General features: G+C 58.7%; 1 long non-coding RNA gene across 1 annotated transcript in view; it reads left to right on the forward strand.

Moving 5' to 3' along the window:
• Positions 1 to 17945, forward strand: part of LOC140468479 (uncharacterized) — a 60038-nt gene extending 42093 nt beyond the window's left edge. Inside the window, exon 4 of the long non-coding RNA XR_011955665.1 lies at positions 17823 to 17945. This is a non-coding gene — a long non-coding RNA (uncharacterized lncRNA). The remainder of the gene's footprint in view (positions 1 to 17822) is intronic.
• Positions 17946 to 20331: the final 2386 nt, after the last annotated feature.

Raw genomic sequence — 20331 nt, forward strand, 5'->3', positions numbered from 1 at the left:
TTTCTATCTCTCTTCCCCTCACTCACTCTCTCTCTCACCCACTCACTCATTCTCCACCTCATCCCTCTCTCTCACCTGACTCTCTCTCTCCCCCCCTCGCGTGCCTCTCACTCACGTCCCTCTCTCTCTAGCTCACCTTGTATCTCTCCCTATCTCGCTCTCCCCCTCTTTCTATCTTTCTCTCTCTCTCTTGTCCCCTTATCGCCTTCTCTCTCTCGATCTCAGACTCTCTCTCATTTCCGTCCCCTCACTCACTCACTCACTCACACTTGCACCTCTCTCTGTCTCTCGCTCACCCACTCTCTTGCCCATCTCTCTTGCTCGCACCTCGCTCTCCCCATCTCTCACCCTTCACTCTCTCTCTCCACTCTCTCTCATTTCCTCCCCATCTCTACCCCCTCTTTGCCCCCTTTCTCCCCCCCACTCTCTCTCCCCAATCACTCTCCCCCACGCTCTAACCCCTCTCTCTCCCCCTCCCCTCACTCTCCCCCTATTGACCCACTCTCTCGAACCCCCTCTCTCAGCCCCCTTCTCTCGACCCCCTCACTGTCCCCCCTCTCTCGACACACCTCTCACAACCGCTCCCTTCGAAAGCCCTCAGTCGACTACCCCCTCTCGACCCCCTCTCTCGACACCTGCATTCGACCCCTTTCTGTCCCGTTCTCTCTCTCTAATCCATCTCTCTCTAACCCCTCACTCTCCCCTATTTTTCCCCTTCTCTTTCCCCTCCTTTTCCCCCTTCTCTTTCCCCTTCTCTCTCCCCTATCTCTCCCCTATCTCTCCCGGTACCTCTCCCCTATCTCTCCCGGTACCTCTCCCCGATCTCTCCCCAATCTCTCCCCCAATCTCTCCCCCTTATCTCGCCCCTTATATTTCCCTCTCTCTCTGCCCCTCTCTCTTCCCTCGCTCTTTCTTCCCCCTCTCTTTCTTTCCCCCACCTCTCTCTCCCCCACCTCTCTCTCACTTACCTCTCTATCTCCCTCACCTCTCTCTCTCACCACCTCTCTCTCCCCTCTCTCTCCCCTCTCTCTCCCACTCCCTCTTTCCCATCACTCTCTCTCCCTCACTCTCTCCCACTCCCCCTGTCCCCCTCTCTTGCCCCCCTCTCTCGCCCCCTTCTCTCTCCACCCTCTCTCTTTATCCTTCTCAATACTCCCCTCTCTCTACCCCTGTCTCTCTACCCCCCGTCTCTCTCTCCTCTCTCTCTCCACTCTCTCCCCTCTCCATCTTCCCTCTCACCTCTCTCCGTCTCTTCTATCTCCATCTCCCCCCTCTCTTCCCCACTCTCTCCCCCGCTCTCTGTCTTCCCCCTCTGTCTTCCTCCCCTTTCTGCCACCCCTCTCTCCCCACGCTTTGTCTCTCGCTCCCCCCTCGCTCTCTCCCTCTCTCTTTTCCCATCTCTTGCCTCCTCTCTTGCCTCACTCGCACCTTTCTCTTTCTCCCTCTCTCTCTCCCCCTCTCTCTCCCCCACTCTCTCCCCACTCCTTGTCTCTCCCCCTCCCTCTCTCCCCCTCCCTCTCTCCCCTTCCTGTCCCCCCTCGCTCGCCCCCTCTTTTGACCCCCTCACTCTGTAACCTCACTCCCCCTCCCCCTCCCCCACTCACTCCTTCCCTCTCTCTCTCCCCCACTCTTTACCCCCCTCTCCCCCTCTCCCCACACTCCCCCCACTCAATCCCCCCACTCACTCCCCCACTCTATCTCCCCCCTCTCTCCCCCCTCACCTCTCTTTCTCCCCCTCTCCATCCCCTCTCTCTGTCACACCCTCTCTGTCTCCCCTCTCGCTCGTCACCCTCTCTTGCCCCTCGCTTTCTCGCTCGCTCTCCCCCTCTCCCTTCCCCTCTCTTTCTCCCTCTCTCTCTGCCCGTTTCACTCACCTCTCTCTCTCCCTCTACCTTGCCTCCTCTCTCTCTCCTGTCTCTCTTCCCGCTCTCTCTCCCCCCCCTCTGTCTCCCCATCTCTCTCTCCCCCTCTCCCCCTCTCTCTCCATCCCTCTCTCCCCCTCCTCTCTCCCCTCTCTCCCCCTCTCTCTCCCCCTCCTCTCTCCGCCCTCTCCCTTGACCCCTCTCCGTTGGCCCTACTCCCCTCTTTCGCCCTCCTTCTCTCTGCCCTTCCCTCTCTTCCCCTCTGTCTCTTTCCTCCTCTCTCTTCCCCTGTCTCTTTTCCCCCACCTCTCTCACCCTCACCTCTCTCTCTCGCCTACATCTCTCTCTCCCCACCATTGTCTCTCCCCCCACTTCTCTCTCTCTCCTACCTCTCTCTCTTCCCGCTCTCGCCCACCTCCCTCGTCCCCTCTCTCTCCCCTCTCTCTCTCTCCCCTCTCTCTCACCTTTCTCTCACCTCACTCCCCCCTCCTCCTCTCTCTCTCCCCCTTTCTCTCTCCGTCTGTCTCTCTCTCTACCCACTCACTGTCCCTTACTCGCTCTCCCCCATTCTCTCTGCCCTCCTGTCTCCCCCTCCCTCTCTCCCCTTCTCTCTCTCCCACTCCCTCTGTCCCCCTCTCTCGCCCTCTCTCTCACCCCACTTCTCTCCGCCTCTCTTTTTATCCTTTTCATTACTCAACTTCTCTACCCTCTCTCTCAACCCTTTCTCTCTCTCTGTCTATATCCCCTCTATCTCTCCCCTCTCCATCTTCTCTCTCCCATTCTTTGTCCCCCCTCTCTCCATCTCCCCCTCTCTCTCTCCACTCTCTCCCAAGCTCTCTGACTTTCCCCTCTCTACAAGCTCTCTCATCCCTCTCTCGCCACCTCTTCCCCCTTTCTCCCCTCTCGCCCCTCTCTCCCCCTCACTCTTTCCCCTCCCTCTCCCCCTCCCTCTTTCCCCCTCTCTCGCCCCAATCTCTCGCCCCACTCTCTCTACCTCTCGCTCTGCACCCTCTCTCTCTCCCCCTCTTTGTCTCCCCCCTCTCAGTCCCCTCTCTCTCCCCTCTGTCTCCTGTCTCTCTCTCTCCCCCTCTCTCTCTCACCCCCTCTCCCTCCCCACTCCCTTTCTCTCCCTCTCTTTCTCCTCTCTCTCTCTCCCCCTCACTTCCCCTTGTTATCTCCCCTCCCTTCTCTCCCCTCCCTCTCTCCCTCTCTCACACCCATCTCTCGAGCCCCTCTCTTACTGCCCTTCCCTCTCTCCCCTCACTCGGTCAGCTCACTCTCCCTCCCACTCTCATTCCCTCTCACTCCCTCGCTCTCCCCGCGCTTCACCCTCTCTCTACCCCCTCTCTCTATACCCCCTCACTCTGTCTCCCCTTCACTTCACTAACTCTATCCCCACTCTGCCACCGAACCTTCTCCCCTCTCTCTGCCTCTCTCATCCCCTCCTTTTCTCACCCTCTCACTCTGCCCCACTCTATCCCGCACTTTCTCCCTCATTCTCTACCCTTTCTCCCACACTCTCTCCCCACACTCTCTCCCTCCACTCACTCCCCCATTCTCTCCTCCAGTCTCTTCCCCACTGTCTCCCCCATCTCGTCCCTTCTCTCTCCCCCACTCTGTCGCGCCATCCTCTCTCACCCACAAATCTAGCCCCCACGCTCTCACCCCCACTCTCTCGTCCGGTCTCATTCTCCCCCTCTCTCTCACCCTCTCCCCCCTCTTTCCCCCCCACCACACACTCTCTCTCTATCTCTCCCCCTCTCTCTCTCCCCGCTCACTCTCCCGCTCTATCTTCCCCCTTTCTCTCCACATACTCTCTCTTTCTGCCCCCTCTCCCCTCTCTCTCCCCACTCTCTCTCCCCCTCGTTATCAACCTCTCTCTCCCCCTCTCTCTCCCCCCTCTCGCCCGCTTTCTCATCCCCATCTCGCCCCCCTCACTCGCCACCCTCTCTACCCTTCTCTCTCTCCCCGCTCTCTCTACCCCTCTCTCTCGCATTGTCTCTCTCACCCCTCGCCCCTCTCTCTCTCCCCCTCTCTCACCACCTCTCGCCCGCCTCTCATTTGGCACTCTCACTCTCCCCATCTCTCTCCCCATCTCTCTCCCCTCTCTCTCCCCGCACTCACTCGCACTTTCTGCCCCCTCTCTAACCCGGTCCCTCGCTCCCTTTATCTCCCTCCCCCTCTCTCTCCCTCCGTCTCTCCCCCCTCCCCTTCGCTCTCCCCCTCTCTCCCCCTCTCTCCCCCCCGACTCGCCCCTCTCTGTCCCCCACTCTCACCCCTCTAACCCCTCTCTCCTCTCCCTATCTCTCCCCCTCCCTCTCCCCTCTCTCTACCCCACTCTCTCATCCCCTGTCTCTATGAGATCTCTCTCTACCCCGCTCACCCTCTCTCTACCCCTCAAACTCTCTCTCCCCCCTCGCTCTTCACTAACTCTGTCACCTAAATCTCTCGCCTCTCTCTCTCTCTCCGTCTATCACTCCCTACCTCTCTCACCCTTTCACTCTCCCCTCTCTCTCCCCTCTCTCTCCCACACTCTCACCCCTTTCTTTCCCCCTCTCTCCACCTCCCTCGCCCCCTTTGTCTCCTTCCAACTCTCTCTCCCCGTCTCTCCCCCCTCTCCCCGTCGCTCTCCCCGTCGCTCTACCCGTCTCTCTCCCCCCTCTCTCTAACACCCCGCTCTCTTACCACTGCTCCCTCAGTCCGTCTCTCTCACCTCCCTCTCTCCCCTCTCTCACCCTTTCTTTTTCTCTCTCGCCCTGTCTCTCCCACACTATCGCTCCCCCTCTCTCTCCCTCTCACTCTCCCACACTCTCTTCCTCCTTTCTCTCCATGCAGTCTCTCTCTCTCTCTCTGCCCCCTATCTCTCCTGTCTCTCTCCCCTCTCTCCCTGCTCTCTCTTCCCCACTTTTTCTCCACACTCTCTCTCACTGCCCCTTCTCACCCTCTGTCTCGCCCCCTCTTTCGCCCCCTCTCTCTCCCCTCTCTCTACCCCTCTCTCTTGCATCCTCTCACTCCCCCTCTCTCTCCCCTCTCTCTCCCCTCTCTCTCACCCCCTCTCATCCCCCTCGCCCGCCTCTCTCACTCCCTCTCGTGCTCCCTCTCTCCCCTTTCTCTCCCTCTCACTCTCGCCATCTCTTTCCCCATCACTCTCCCCATCTCTCTCCCCCCTCTCTCCCCACGCTCTCTTGCCACTCTCTCACCCCCTTTCTGTCCCACCTCAACCTCCCTCGCCCCCTTCGTCTCCCTCTCCAGTCTCTCCCCCTCTCTCTCCCCTCTCTTTCCCTCTCTCTCTCCACCTCTCTCTCCCCCTCTCCCCCTCTCTGCCCCCTCTCTCTCCCCCTCTCTCTCCCCCACTCTCTGCCCGCCTCTCTCTCATTCCCCGCTCTCTCACCTCCGCTCTCTCACCCCCGCTCTCACGCCCCCTCTCCCCTGTCTCACCCTTACCCTCTCTCCCCCCCTTTATCCCTGCCCTCTCTCTCCCTCTCACTCTCCCGCTCACTCTTCCCCCTTTCTCTCCACACTCTCTCTCTCTCAGCCACCTCTCTCTCCACCTCTCTCTCCCCCTCTCCCCCTCTCTCACCCCCGCTCTCTCATTCCCCTCTCTCGCCCCCTCTCTCACCCCCCTGTCTTACCCCACTCTCTCGCCACCCACTCTCGCCCTCTCTCTTGTCCCTTCTCTCGACACCTCTCGCTCTCCCCCTGTCTCTCCACAATCTCTCCCTGTCTCTCTCCCCGTCTCTCGCCCTCTCTCTATTCCTTCCCTCTCCCCCTCTCTCTACTCCTCTCTCTCGCACCCTCACTCTCTCCCTCTCTCTCTCCGCTCTTTCTCCCCTCTCTCTCACCCCATCTCGCCCCCTTGCCCGCTTTTCACGACCCCTCTCGTGCGCCCTTTCTCCCCTCTCTCTCCCTCTCACTCTCCCCATCTCTTTCCCCATCTCTCTCCCCATCTCTGTCTCCTCTCTCCGCCTGCTCTGTCCCCCCTCTCTCACCCCCTTTCTATCCCCCTCTCTCCACCTCCCTCGCCCCTTCCTCTTCCTCCCCTCTCTCTCCCCGTCTCTCCCCCTCTCCCCCCTCTCTCCCCTTCTCTCTCCCCCACCCTCTCTCCCACCCACACTCTCCCGTCTCTCTGTCCCTCTCTCTCTCACCCCCCTCACACACCCCCACACTCTCCCCATCTCTCTTCCCCACTTTCTCCTCCCGCTCACTGCCCCCTCTCTCCCTCCCTCCCCCCACACTCACCCCCACACTCACCCCCACACTCTCCCCATCTCTCTTCCCCCACTTTCTCCCCCCTCCCCATCTCTCCCCGTCACTCTCCCCGTCTCTCCCCCTCTCCCCATCTCTCTCCCATTCTCTCTCCCCCTCTCTCTCCCACCCACTCTCTCCCCTGTCTCTCTCCCTCTCTCTCTCACCCCCTCACACACGCCAACACTCTCCCCATCTCTCTTCCCCCACTTTCTCCCCCCCTTTCTGCCCCCTCTCTCCCGTCTTCTCTCACTCCCTCCTCCTCCCCCTCTCTCCCGCTCCCTGTCTCTCTTCTCTCTCTCTGTCTCTCTTCCCCCTCTCTGTCTCTCTCTGCCGCCTCTCTCTCTTCCCCCTCTCTCTCCCCCTCCCCTCCTCTCTCCCCTTCTCTCTACGGTCTCTCTCAACCCCTCTCTCGGCACCTCTCACTCGCACCCCCTCTCTCTACCCCTCACTCTCTCTCTCCCCTCTCTCTTCACTAACTCTCTCCCCCACTCTGTCACCTAACTCTCTCCCCTCTCTCTCACTCCCTCCCTCCCTAACCCTCTCCCTCCACCACTCTCTCCACCACTCTCTCCCCCCACTGTCTCTCCCCATTCTCTCTCCAAACTCTCTCCCTCTCTCCCTCCACTCTCTGACCCCCTCCCTCTTCCCCGTCCCTCTGTCCGCCTCTCTCTCCTCTCTCTCCCCCACTCTTCCCTCTCTCTCCCCCACTCTCCCCACTCTCCGTCTTCCACTCCCTCTCCCCTCTCTCTACCCCAGTCTCTCACCTTCTCTCTCTATCCCATCTCTCTCTACCCCGCTCACCCTCTCTCGCCCCTCTCTATCTCCCCCTCTTTCTCTCTCTCGATTCTCTGTCCCTCTCACTCTGTCCCCCTCTCTCTGGCCACCTCCCTCTGTTACCCTCTCTCTCCTTTTCTCTCCCCCGACTCTCCCCTCTCTCTCCCGCACTCTCCCCCCTCTAACACCTCTCTCCCCTCCCCCTCACTCCACCCTCCCTCTCCTCCTCTCTTCCTCCCCCACTCTCACCCCCACTCTCTCCCCACACTGTTTCTCCCCACTCTCTCTCCCCAATATCTCCCTCACTCTCTCCCCACAATCTGTCTCCCCTCCTTCTCTCCCCATCTCTCTCTCCCCTTCTCTCTCCCTCCACTCTCTGTCCCCATCCCTCTTCCCCTCTCTCTGTCCGCCTCTCTCTCCTCTCTTTCCCCCAACTCTCCCCTCTCTCTCCCCCCCACTCTCACCCTCTCTCCCTCTCCCCTCCCTCTCCCCTCTTTCTACCCCACTCTCTCACCTCCTCTCTCTGTCCCATCTCTCTCTACCCCGCTCACCCTGTTTCTCTACCCCTCAAACTCTCTCCCCCTCTCGCTCTTCACTAACTCTGTCGCCTAAATCTCTCCCTTCTCACTCCCTCTCTCACTCCCTCCCTCTCACTCTCCCCTCTCTCTCCCTGCGCTCTCTTCCCCTCTCTCACCCCCCTTTCTGTCCCCCTCTCTCCACCTCCCTCGCCCCCTTCCTCTCCGCCCCCCTCTCTCTCCCCGTCTCTCACCCGTCCCCGTCGCTCTCCCAGTCGCTCTCCCCGTCACTCTCGCCCTCTCTCTCCCCCTCTGTCTCCCCCCTCTCCCCCACTCTCTTCCCACAACTCTCCCCTGTCTCTTCCCTCGCTCTCACCCCCTTTCTGTCCCCTCCTCCCCCTTCCTCGCACCTTCCTCTCCCTCCCCCTCTCTTGCCCCATCTCTACCCCCTCTCTCCCCATCGCTCTCCCCGTCTCGCTCCCCCTCTCTCTTCCCACTCTCTCTTCCCCCACTCTCTCCCCCTCTTTCTCCCCTCTCTCACCCCCCACTCTGAACCTCTTTCTGTACCCCCTCTCTCACCCTCCCTCGCACCTTCCTCTTCCTCCCCGTCTCTCGCCACGTCAGTCTCCCCCTCTCACTCTCCTCTCTCTCTCCCCCACTCTCTCCCCATCTCTCTCCCCTCTCTCTCCTCCCGCTCTCAACCTCTTTCTGTCCCCCCTCTCTCACCCTCCCTCGCACCTTCCTCTCCCTCCCACTCTCTCCCCCCTCTCTCCCCCCTCTCCCCCTCTCTCCCCCTCTCTCCCCCCTCTCTTCCCCCGCTATCTCCGCCTCTCTCTTGCCCTCCCCGTATCTCTTCCCCCTCTCTATCTCTCTCTCTCTGCCTCCTCTCTTTCTTCCCCCGCTCTCCACACTCCTCTCACCCCTCTAACCCCTCTCTCCCCCTCTCCCCTCCTCTCTCGCCTTCTCTTTACCGTCTCTCTCACCCCCTCTCTCTACTCCTCTCTCTTTCACCCACTCTCTCTGTCTACACCTCACTCTCTCTCTCTCTCCCTCTCTCTTCACTAACTCTCCCCCAATCTGTCACCTAAATCTCTCCCCTCTCTCTCACTCCCTCCCTCCCTAAACATCACCCTCCCCCACTCTCACCCTCACTCTCTCTCTCTGCACTCTCTCTCTGCACTCTCTCTCCCCACTCTCTCCCCCACTCTGTCCCCACACTCTCTCTACCCCTCCCTCTCTCCCCCCTCTCTCCCCCTCTCTCTCCCTCCACTCTCTGTCCCCCTCCCTCTGTCACCCTCCCTCTGTCCACCACTCTCTTCTCTCTGTCCCCCACTCTCCCCCTCTCTCCGCCTCCCCTTCTCTCTCCCTCCCTCTCCCCTCTCTCTCTACCCTGCTCACCCCCTCTCTCGACCCCCAATCTCTCTCTCCCTTTCTCTCTTCACTAACTCTCTCTCCCACTCTGTCGCCTAAATCTCTCCTCTCTCTCCCTCTCTCAATCCCTGCCTCTCATGCTCACTCTTTCTCCTCTCCCTCCCCACTCTCTTTCCCCACTGTCTCCCGCACTCTCTTCACCCACTCTCACACCATCTCTCTCCCCTCTCTCACTCCCCCCTCTCTCCACCCCTCTTCCCCCTCCCTCTCTCACCATCTCACTCTCCCCCTCTCTCTTTCCCACTCTTTCCCCACTGTCTCCCCCAATCTCACTCCCCCTCTTTCTCTCCCCCTTTCTCTGCCCCCTTCTTTCTCCGCCCCCTTCTTTCTCCACACCCCCCTGTCTTTCCCCTTTTCTCAACCCCCACTCTCCCCCTCTCTCTCTCCCCCTCTCTCACACCCTCTCTCTCACACCCTCTCTCTCCCCCTCTCCCCCTCTCTCGCCTCTCCTTCTCACCTCTCTCTATCACCCTTTCTCTCTCCTCCCATTCTCTCTCCTTCTCTCTTCCCTCCTCTCTTGCCCCTCTCTCTCCTCTCTCTCACCCCCTCTCTCTCCTCCACTCTCTCCCCCACTCTCTCCTCCACACTCTCTCCCCCTCTCTCTAGCCTCTCTCTCCCTTCTCTCTCCCCCCTCCGCCTCTTTCCCCAACTCTCTCTCTACCCCCTCTCTCCCCCTCTCTCTCGCCCCCACTCACGCTCCCTCTCTTGCCCCCCACTCTTGCTCCCACTCTCGCCCCCTCCCTAGCCCCTTCTCACACCCTCTCTCGCCCCCAATCTCGCCCCCACTCGTCTCCACTCTCTCCCCTCTCTCTCACCCCCTCTCTCTCCCCTCTCTCACCCCCTCTCTCACCCCCTCTCTCATCCCCTCTCTCACCCCCTCTCTCACACCATCTCTCTCCCCCCTCTCTCACCCCCCTCCCCCTCCCACTCTCCGACCTCTCTCGCCCCCCTCTCTCTCTCTACCCTCTCTCTCCCCTCTCTCTCTCTTCCACTCTCTCTACCCCCTCTGTCTCTCTCTCTCCCTCGCTCTATACCCTTGTTTCTCTACCCTTTCTCTCTCTCCCCTCGCTTTCCACCCCTCTCTTTCTCCCCTCTCTCCACCTCCCCTCTCTCCATCTCCCCACTTTTTCACCCCACTCTCTCTCGTCTCTCTCCTTCCCCTCTCTTTCTCCCTCCCCTCTCTCCCTCCCCTCTCTCGCTCCCCGGTCACTTACGCTGCTCTCTTACCCCAATCACTTACCCCAGTGTCTCCCCCTTCCCTCTCTCAATCCCTCCCTCACTCACCCCCTCACTCTCCCCATCTCTCTCCCTGCCCATCTCCCCCGCTCTCAGCCCACTCTCTCCCCTCCTCTCTCTCCCCCCTCTCTCCCCCTCTCTCCCCTCTCTCTCCCCTCCTCTCTCCCCTCCTCTCTCCCCTCCTCTCTCTACCCTCCTCTCTGTTAGCCCTCTCTCCCCCCTCTGTCTTCCCCTCTCTCTCTCCCCACTCTCTCCCCTCCTCTCTCTCCCCTCGTCGCTACCCCCCCACCGTCTGTCTCCCCCCTCTCTCAACCACTGTCTCCCCCGTCTCTCTCCTCTCTCTTGCCCCCCTCTCTGTGTCCCCCTCTCTCTCTCTGTGCCTCTCTCTCTGTCCCACCCTCTCTCTGTCCCACCCTTTCTCGGTTCGTCCCCTCTGTCCCCCTCTCTCTTTCCTCCTCTTTGTTTACCCGCTCTCTCTGCCCCCCTCTTTTTATCCCCCTCTCTCTTTGCCCCCATCTCTCTGTCCCCCCCTCTCAATAGCCCCCCTCTCTCTGTACCCCCCGCTCTGTCACCCTCCTCCCTGTCCCCACTCTCTCTGTCACCCTCTCACTCTGTCCCTCCCTTCCCTCTGTTCCCATCTCTCTGTCCAACCCTCTCTCTCTGTTCCCCTCTCTCTGTCCCCCCACTCTGTGCACCCCTCTCTCTGTCCCCCTCTCTTCCCCCTCTCTCTACCCCTCTCTCTCCCCAGTCACTCCACCCTCTTTCTCCCCCCACTCTCTTGTCCCACTTTCTCTCTCTCCCCCTCTCTCTCTGATCCCCCATCTCTCTCTGACCGCCCCCTCTCTGACCCCCTTCCCTCTCTCCCCTCTTTCTTTGCCCCTCCCTCTCTCTGTCCCCCTTTCTCTCTCTCCTTCCCCCCTCACTCTCATTCTCCCCTCTCTCTGGCACCCCCTCTCTCTGTCCCCCTCTCTCTGTCCCCCTCTCTCTGTCCCCACTCTCTGTCACCCCTCTCTCTTCCCCCTCTGCCCCCCTCTCTCTGATCCCCTCTCCCTCCGTTCCCTCCTCTCTCTGTCCTCCTTTCTCTGCACCTCCGTCCCCCCGCTCTCTGTCCCCCTCTCTCTGTCCCCCTCTCTCTGTCCCCACTCTCTGTCACCCCTCTCTCTTCCCCCTCTGCCCCCCTCTCTCTGATCCCCTCTCCCTCCGTTCCCTCCTCTCTCTGTCCTCCTTTCTCTGCACCTCCGTCCCCCCGCTCTCTGTCCCCCTCTCTCTGTCTCCCTCTCTTTGTTTCTCTGTCTCTGTCCCCACTCTCTCTGTCCCCGTCTCTCTTTGTCCCCCCTCTCTCTGTCCCCCCTCCCTATCTGTCCCCCCTCTCTCTGTACACCCCTGTTCCCCTCTCTCTGCCCCCTCTGCCTCCCTCTCTCTGTGACCCCCACTCTCTCTGTACCCCGACCTCTCTCTGTCTCTCCCGCTCTCTGTCCCCCTCTCTCGGTTCACTCTCTCTCTGCCCCTCCTTCTCTCTGTCCCCCCACTCTCAGTCTGCCCCCTCTGTCCCCTTCTCTCTTTCCCCCTCTCTCTGTCCCTCCCTCTCTGTCCCCCTGTCCGTCCCTCTACTGCATCCCCGTCTCTCTGTCTCCCATCTCTTACTGTCCCCACTCTCTCTGCCCCCTCTCCCTGTCCCACCTTCACCCTGTACACCCCATCTTCCCCCCTCTCTGTCCCCCCTCTCTCTGTACCACCACTCTCTGTCCTCCCTCCCTCTCTGTCTCCCTCTCTCTCTGTCCCCCTCTCTCTTCCCCACCCCTCTCTCTGTCCCCCTCTCTCAGTCCCCCTCTCTGTCCCCCGCTTCTCGGTCCCAGCCCTCTCTCTGTCCCCCTCCCTCTGTCCCTCTCTCGGTCCCTCTCACTCTGTCCCCCTGACTCTGACCACACTCTCTCTGTCCCCCCTCTCTTTCTGTCCCCCCTCTCTGTCCCTCCCTCTCTCTGTCCCCCCTCTCTTTACCCCTCTCTCTGCCCCCCATCTGTCCCCCCCGTCCCACGTCTCTGTCCCCTTCACTCTCTGTCACCCTTCTCTCTGTCCCCACTCTCTCTGTTCCCCCCTCTCTCTGCCCCCATTTCTGTCCCCCTTCTCCGTCCCTCCCCTCTCTGTCACCCTCTCTCTGTCCCCCCTCTCTGTCACTCCCCTTCTCGCCTTCTCGGTCTCAGCCATCTCTATGTACCCCCTCTCTCTGTCTCCTCACTCTCTCTGTCCCCCCCTCTCTCCATCCCTCTCTCTCTGTCCCCCTCTCTCTCTGTCCCCCTCTCTGTCCCCATCTCACTCCGTCCTCTCTCTATTACCTCCCTCTCTGTTCCCCCGTCCCGCCCTCTGTCCCCCACTCTCTCCATTCCCCACTCTCTGTCCCCCTCTCTTTGTCCTCCACTCTCTCCAGCCCCCACTCTCTGTCCCCCACTCTCTGTCCCCCACTCTCTCTCCCCCCCTCTCTGTCCCCCTCTCTCTCACGTTCTCTCTGTCCTCATCTCTCTGTCCCCCTCTCTTTCTGTCCCCCACTCTGTCCCCAAGCGCTCTCTTTCCCCCTTGTCTCTGTGTCCCCCTCTCACTCCGTCCTCTCTCTCTCACCTCCCTCTCTGTTTTCCCTTTCCCCAGTCTGTCGCCCACTCTCTCCCCCATCCCCCCTCTGTCCCCCACTCTCTCCATCCCCCACTCTCTTTCCCCGCTCTCCATCGCACTCTCTCCCACCACCTCTCTCTGTCCCCCTCTCTCTGTTCCCCCTCTCTTTGTCCCCCACTCTCTGACCCCTCTCTATACACCCCTCTCTCTCCCCATCTCTCCCCACCTCGCTCCCCCCACTCTCTTGTCTCCCCCCTCTCTGTCCCCCTCTCTCTCTCCCACCCTCTCTCAGTCCCCACTCTCTCTGTCCCCCTGACTCTGACCTCTCTCTCTCTGTCCCCCTCCTTCCTCTGTCCCCCTCTCTCGGTCCCCCTCTCTCTCTCTGCCCCCCCATCTGTCCCCCCTCTGTCCCCATCTCTCTGTCCCCTTCATTCTCTGTCCCCCTTCTCCCTGTCCCCATTCTCTCTGTTCCCCCTCCCTCTGCCCCCATCTCTGTCCCCCATCTCCGTCCCTCCCCTCTCTGTCACCCTCTCTCTGTCCCCCCTCTCTCTGACCCCCCTCTCTGCCCCCCCTTCCCGCTTTCTCAGTCCCAGCCCTCTCTATGTACCCCCTCTCTCTGTCCCCTCAGTCTCTCTGGCACCCCCTCTCTCTATCCCGCTGTCTCTGTCCCCCTCTCTCTGTCCCCCTCTCTGTCCCCCTCTCTCTGTACCCCTCTCTCTGTGTCCCCCTCTCACTCCGTCCTCTCTCTATTACCACCCTCTCTGACCCCCGTCCCCCCTCTGTCCCCCACTCTCTCCATTCCCCACTCTCTGTCCCCCTCTCTCTGTCCCCCACTTTCTCCATCCCCCACTCTCTGTCCCCGACTCTTTGTCCCCCACTCTCTGTCCCCCGCTTTCTGTCCCCCTCTCTCTGTTCCCCACTCTCTGTCTCCCTCTCTCCGTCCCCCTCTCTTTGTCCCCCTCTCTCTGTACCCCCTCTCTCTCTGTCCCTCTATCTCTGTCCCCCTCTCTGTCCCCCTCTCTCTGTCACCCTCTCTCTCCTGTTCTCTCTGTCCTCATCTCTCTGTCACCCTCTCTCTGTCCGCCTCTCTCGCTATCCCCCTCTCTGTCCCCACGCGCTCTCTGCCCCTCCGTCTCTGTGTTCCCCTCTCACTCCCTCCTCTCTCTGTCACCTCCCTCTCTGTCTACCCGTTCCCCCCTCTGTCCCCCACTCTCTCCCTCGTCCCCCCCTCTGTCCCCCGCTCTCTCGCTCCCCCACTCTCTGTCCCCCCTCTCTCTGTCCCCCTCTCTCTGTCCCCCTCTGTCTGTCCCCCACTCTCTGTCCCCCTCTGTCTGTCCCCCACTCTCTACCCTACTCTCTCTGTTCCCCCTCTCTTTGTCCCCCTCTCTCTGACCCACTCTCTCTGTCCCCCCTCTCTCTGTCCTCCACTCTCTGTCCCCCACCGTCTGTCCCCCTCTCTCTGTCCCCCTCTCTCTGTCCCCCTCTCTCTGTCCCCCACTCTCTGACCCCTCTCTATACACCCCTCTCTCTCCCTATCTGTCCCCTACCTCACTCCCCCCACTCTCTCTGTCCCCCTCTCTCTGTTCCCTCCCTCTCTGTCCCCCCTCTCTCTGTCCCACCCCCTCTGTACCCACTCTCTCTGTCCGTCCCCTCTGTCCCCGTCTCTCTTTCCTCCTCTTTCTTTCCACCGCTCTCACTGCCGCCTTTTTCTGTCCCCCTCTCTCTTCGCCCCCATCTCCCTGTCCCCCTCTCTCAATATCCCCTCTCTCTCTGTCCCCACTCTCTCTCTGTCCTCCTCTCTCTGTCCCCCCAGCTCTGTCACCCTTCACTCTGTCCCCAATCTCTCTGTCACACTCTCACTCTGTCCCTCCCTCTCCCTCTGTCCCCATCTCTCTGTCCACCCTCTCTCTCTGTTCCCCTCTCTCTGTCCCCTCTCTCTCTTCCCCCTCTCACTACCCCCTCTCTCTCCCCTATCACTCAACCCTCTCTCTCCCCCCACTCTCTTGTCCCCACTCTCTTGTCCCCCTCTCTCTCTCTGTCCCCTTCTCTCTCTGACCCCCTCTCTCACTCTGACCGCCCCCTCTCTGTCCCCCTTCTCTCTGTCCCCCTCTCTCTCTCTCCATCCCCCCTCTCTCTCTTTCTCCCCTCTCTCTGGAATCCCCTCTGTCTGTCCCCAATCTCTCTCTGTCCCCACGCTCTTTCTGTCACCCCTCTCTCTTCCCCCTCTGCCCCCCTCTCTCTGACCCCCTCTCCCTCTGTTCCCTCCTCTCTCTGTCCCCCTTTCTCTTCCCCCCCAGTCACCCCGCTCTCTGCCCCCCTCTCTCTGTCCTCCTCTCTCTGTCCCCACTCTCTCTGTCCCCCCAACTCTCTCTTGTCTCTCCCGCGCTCTGTCCCCCTCTCTCGGTCCCCTCTCTCTCTGCCCCTCCTTCTCTCTGTTCCACCGCTCTCAGTCCACCCCCTCTGTCCCCTTCTCTCTTTCCCCCACTCTCTGTCCCACCTCTCTCCATTCCCCTGTCCCCCCTCTACTGCGCCCCCGTCTCTCTGTCTCCCCTCTCTTACTGTCCCCACTCTCTCTGCTCCTTCTCTCTGTCTCCCCTTCTCCCTGTACCACCTCTCTCTGTCCTCCCTCTCTCTCTGTCCTCCTCTCTCTCTGTCCCCCTCTCTCTATCCCTCCTTCTTTCTGTCCCCCTCTCTCATTCCCCCTCTCTATCCCTGTCCTCCCCCCTCTCTGTATCTCCCGCGCTCTGTCCCCCTCTCTCGGTCCCCCTCTCTCTCTGTCCCCCTTCTCTCTGTCCCCCTTCTCTCTGTCCCCCTGCTCTCAGTCCGCCCCCTCTGTCCCCGTCTCTCTTTACGCCTCTCTCTGCCCCCCCTCTATCTGCCCCCCTCTCTCTGTCCCCCGATTTCTCTGTCCCCCGGTTTCTCTGTCCCCTTCACTCTCTGTCCCCCTTCTCCCTGTCCCCACTCTCTCTGTTCCCCCTCTCTCTGCCCCCATCTCTGTCCCTCCCAGCTTCGTCCCTCCCCTCTCCGCCCCTCCCATCTCTCTCCCCCCTCTCTCTGACCTCCCTCTCTGTTCCCCACCCCCGTCCCGCCTTCTCGTTCTCAGCCCCCTCTATGTACCCCCCTCTTTCTGTCTCCCCACTCTCTCTGACCCCCCTCTCTTTCCCTCTCTCTCTGTTCCCCTCTCTCTGTCCCCCACTCCCTGTCATCCCTCTCTGTCCCCCTCTCTGTCCCCCTCTTTCTATCTGCCTCTCTCTGTCCCCCTCCCTCTGTTGCCCTCTCTCTGTCCCGTTCTCTTTGTCCCCCCTTTCTCTCTGTCCCCCTCTCTTTGTCCCCCTCACTCTGTCCCCCTCTCTCTGTCCTCATCTCTCTTTCCCCCTCTCTCTGTGTCCCCCATTCACTCCCTCCTCTCTTTGTCAACTCCCTCTCTGTCCCCCCGTCCGCCCCCCGTCCCCACTCTCTCCATCCCCCACTCTCTGACCCCCCTCTGTCCCCCAGTCTCTCCATCCCCCACTCACTGTCCCCCACTATCTCCGTCCCCCAGTCTCTGTCCCCCTCTCTCTGTCCCCCACTCTCAGTCCCCCCCTCTCTGTTCCCCATCTCTTTGTCCCCCTCTCTCTGTGTCCCCCTCTCTCTGTTCTCCCTCTCTTTGTCCCAATCTCTCTGTTCCCCCTCTCTCTCTGTCTCCCTCTCTCTGTCCCCCACTCTCAGCCCCCACTCTCTGTTCCCCGGCTCTTTGTCCCCCTCTCTCTCTGTCCCCCTCTCTCTCTGTCCTCCTCTCTCTGTCCCCCACTCTCTGACACTTCTCTCATTATGTCCTCCCCTATTTCTCTCTCTCTCTTCCTCACCTTAGCTCTCCCTTGCCTCTCGCTCTCTCTGTCTCTCCCTGCTCCTTCACTCTCTCTCCACTTCTCTCACTCTCGATCCCCCTACCTCAGTCTCTCTTTCTCCCCACCTCCCTCTGTTTCTCTCTGACTAAATCTCTTTCCCTCCGGCACCCCCTCCCTCTCTGATGTAATCTCTCTCCCTGACGCGTCCCTCTCCCTCAGATCCAGAGATTGGGGAGGGGGGTAGTCCCCATTAAACAACTGAAATCCTGTCCCACTCATGACAGGAAATGTGGAGGTCAGGTTGGAGTGGGGGGGATCAGAGGGAGTTAAACCCAGCTCCTGAGCTCAGGGCGCGGTGCCCTCTCCTTCCCTGAGAACCAGGACTTGGGGCTGAGTCTGTCTCTCTCCAGCTCAGCTTCTCCAACACAAAGACACACAACAACATCGGTCACTCTGCTGCTCGGCACGCTTTAATCAACATTTTTATTGGTTACAAATGGAAGTGATGGATCCAGTCAGTGGGATGGTGCCTTTTCTCACTGGCCCCAGAGTTGTGAGAAACATTGAAATGTTTCCCTGTAACCCTCTTGTGGGATAAGGATGGACAAACCAGCGCTACCCTCAGTCTGTTACCAGAGTGACAGGCTGCTCCATCGCTGAAACACTGAACTGAAATGAGAAAATCCCGAATGGATTGATTAATGAGGGAATTTGATGGATGGATGGATTTGGGTGAAGGGATATTTCAGCACATTCTTCAGCTGCTGCCTGAACTTAGTCTGGGTCACGGCATAAATCGCGGTGTTTGTGCAGCAACTGAGGAGCTGCAGCATGAAGCCCAATTCCTGCACAAAGAGATCGAGATACACAGACCGATACCCAATAAACCACATCCGTCTCCATATAGAAAACAGCATTAACGTTGACCATAACAGGATGAAATTGGCCGAGATCACAAACAGTAAAATGATGGATTTTTTTCGGTTTCTCATTTCAGTGTCAGACTGAGCGTCCCCATTGGTGTGAGCGCGGAGTCTCCTGCGGGCTCTGCTGGTCACTAAAATGTGTCTGACGGTGAGAACATTGAGCAGCAGAATCAGGAGAAATGGGACACACGGGGTTAGAATGTGGTGGAGGAACTCGATTGTGACCCAGACAATGGAGGATAGAACAGCGTCTGTTGCATCACAAAACCAGGGGCGGTTCACCAGCCAATACCGAGCCTCGAGCATAAAATACCAGAAAATGTTCTTTAAACAGTTCAGCACAGTCACTGCTCCCAGAACCACAGCCGCCGTTTTCTCACTGCAATATTTACTTTTCAGCTTCTGGCAACAAATGGCCACAAACCGATCAAAGGTGAAAGTGACGGTGAACCAGACAGAGCAGTCAGTGACTGCATAAAGCAGGACGGCGTGGATATTACACACGGGGACGGAGTACCTCAGGAAATAAAACTGTTCCTCATAAACAATGGGAATGTGTCTCAGGATCAGGTCGAGGATAATGACCAGGAGATCCGCCGCTGCCATGGCCCCCAGGTATCGTCTGACACATGGAGACAATCCACAATCTTTATAAAGCAGGACGTAGATGGTCACTACGTTAACTGTGAGGAAGGAAAACAAACCCATTATCCATCAGCCTGGAGGCAAAGGGACCCGTTTGATCGGGGACCCAGTGAGATTTTCAAATGTGTCCCTGTATTCAGGGATTTAGTAAAATAATTGGAGCTGGAATAACAAATGGGAAGGTCGGAATTACTGACAAAAATGTGACATAAACCACAAGAAACCCTCCCTCCCCAAACACACAGAGACACATCCATAAAGACAGATGGTTTCTAGAACATTCCCACACACTCGATCACTCGAGAGCAGATACAGGTCACTCCTTCCCAGTTCCTAATACGGAGGGTGGAAACGTTGCTGTCCTGAAGGATTCTCTCCCAGTTTCCTGAAGACAAACGGAGTTTGGGAATTTCTGTATTTTGGTCTAAATTGTGGTCGATCCTGTGTCGGGGAGAAATGTAAACGCAGGGAAAACGTATTCACCCCTTTAACTGCCTGAGGGGCCTTCGGAACAGTGTCTCCTTCTCCCTGGAACGGGATCTCTTCCCTCGGGATCTTATCGTTTGTTCAATTCACTGACGTCCGGCCGTTCACAAACAATGTCAGGGACAGAACGTTCCGGGGAATGTCAGTTATAGAATGTCGGGGGCAGAACGTTCCGGGGAATGTCAGTTATAGAATGTCAGGGTCAGAACGTTCCGGGGAATGTCAGTTATAGAATGTCGGGTACAGAATGTTCCGGGGAATGTCAGTTATAGAATGTCGGGTACAGAACGTTCCGGGGAATGTCAGTTATAGAATGTCAGGGACAGAACGTTCCGGGGAATGTCAGTTATAGAATGTCGGGTACAGAACGTTCCGGGGAATGTCAGTTATAGAATGTCGGGTACAGAACGTTCCGGGGAATGTCAGTTATAGAATGTCAGGGACAGAACGTTCCGGGGAATGTCAGTTATAGAATGTCAGGGACAGAACGTTCCGGGGAATGTCAGTTATAGAATGTCGGGTACAGAACGTTCCGGGGAATGTCAGTTATAGAATGTCAGGGACAGAACGTTCCGGGGAATGTCAGTTATAGAATGTCAGGGACAGAACGTTCCGGGGAATGTCAGTTATAGAATGTCGGGTACAGAACGTTCCGGGGAATGACAGTTATAGAATGTCAGGGACAGAACGTTCCGGGGAATGTCAGTTATAGAATGTCGGGTACAGAACGTTCCGGGGAATGTCAGTTATAGAATGTCAGGGACAGAACGTTCCGGGGAATGTCAGTTATAGAATGTCGGGTACAGAACGTTCCGGGGAATGTCAGTTATAGAATGTCAGGGACAGAACGTTCCGGGGAATGTCAGTTATAGAATGTCAGGGACAGAACGTTCCAGGAAATGGCAGTTATAGAATGTCAGGGACAGAACGTTCCGGGGAATGTCAGTTATAGAATGTCAGGGACAGAACGTTCCAGGTAACCCCTTGACCTGTCCATGACCTTTCCCCCCTCCCCACCCCACCAACATGATGTACTTTGCCTGGACACACTGTAACATTAATGGGGTGAGAGACGGAGCGTCCAATCACAGGAATGGGAACTAAAGGCATTCCCAGACCAGCTGAAATGGTGAGATATACCACATTCTCAATCCACCTCCCAGAACCAGCCCAGACACCATACACCCAGAGGGAGATATCTGTTCACCGTGGAACACTGTACAGAACAAGCCAGTGTCCTGCTCAGTACAACCCAGCAATCTGTCCAGATTCATCCATTACACTGGTCAATACAATCCAGCAATCTGTCCAGAGGGGAACACTGCACACAGATCATGTCAGGGCACTTATCTTCAAACGCAGGCTCGACATCTGTCCAGTTTTGGAAGCTGTGATAGAGAGAGAAAAGCTGCAGATGCTGCAGTCCAAAGTAGACAGGCAGGAAGCTGTGAGAACACAGCAATTCTGACACCATCAGGAGGTGGAACCATTCTGTAAGGATCCTGAAGGAGGGCTACACCTGAAACATCAAATTCTATACCTCCTGATGCTGCCTGGATTGCGGTGTTCCTTCAGCGAGTATTCAGCATGGGAAGCAACGCAGACCACAGCAGTGCATTGATCTATAAACCCGGACTAGATATCTGTCCAGGACGGGGAGCTGTGCAGACCCCAGCAGTGCATTGATCTATAAACCCGGACTAGATATCTGTCCAGGACGGGGAGCTGTGCAGACCCCAGCAGTGCATTGATCTATAAACCCGGACTAGATATCTGT

This window comes from Chiloscyllium punctatum, chromosome 47, assembly GCF_047496795.1.
Source record: "Chiloscyllium punctatum isolate Juve2018m chromosome 47, sChiPun1.3, whole genome shotgun sequence".
Taxonomy (NCBI): domain Eukaryota; kingdom Metazoa; phylum Chordata; class Chondrichthyes; order Orectolobiformes; family Hemiscylliidae; genus Chiloscyllium; species Chiloscyllium punctatum.